The following is a 792-nucleotide window of genomic DNA, read 5'->3' as shown; positions in this document are numbered from 1 at the left end:
CACGCAATCAAGACTGTCCAGGCCCAATATGGAAAAAATGAAACCTAAATGAATAAAGGAGTGTGAAATAATGCACATATTTTTTTTTTCCGGTACAAGACATTAATGTAATTGGACTCCCTGGATTAAATGTTATTAGCACGAGCGAAGATATTTAAAATGCTACAGTACGTGTGCTTTTCACAGAGAACGATCCTAAGGGTTCAACAACAATAACCAGGAATTGCAAAAGGGAGGAAGCATGTGCGCAGCTACTGTGGTGATTTGGCACTTCGCAGTCATGTCGTAAACATAAGTCATGATAGCAGTTTGCTTGCGAGGTGAATCATTAAAAAAACTAATACATAATAAAATCGATGCCTAGTTTTCATAAGTAGACATAAATTATTCGATTTCTGATGGCATCTGCTTCATAAGAGGCCTGATTATCGGACTGCAGGCATTTGGTGAAATAACTCATTGGTCTATCTAGTGACTATTTAATAACGATCAGTGTTGGCAATGATAACACGGGAATTTCCTCCTGCGATTTAAGTGAACTATTAAATGTATAATACCTGGTTGAAATATTGACCACTTAATCTCTCTAATGCGCACGGTTATTCATCAAGAACACAGGTGTGGTGGTAAATTAGATATACATATGTGAAACTTAAACCTTACTGAAGATTACAGGTGCAACGGCTTATTTACATAGTTATCGATTATGGAAGATATTTCGATTAACATTCACGATATACTTTTGGCCCTTCGCTGGGGGATGCCAGTTCTTTTTAACTATGTAACACTCAT

The 792-nt window shown here is 36.9% G+C and overlaps 1 protein-coding gene across 4 annotated transcripts in view; it reads right to left on the bottom strand.

Annotated features, from left to right (window-relative positions):
• LOC119591888 overlaps positions 1 to 792 on the bottom strand; it is a 7,605-nt gene that overhangs the window by 4,060 nt on the left and 2,753 nt on the right. The gene's annotated exons all lie outside the window — the stretch shown is intronic.

Source organism: Penaeus monodon, chromosome 29 (assembly GCF_015228065.2).
Source record: "Penaeus monodon isolate SGIC_2016 chromosome 29, NSTDA_Pmon_1, whole genome shotgun sequence".
Taxonomy (NCBI): Eukaryota; Metazoa; Arthropoda; class Malacostraca; order Decapoda; family Penaeidae; genus Penaeus; species Penaeus monodon.
This window is presented reverse-complemented; position numbering and strand designations above follow the sequence as displayed.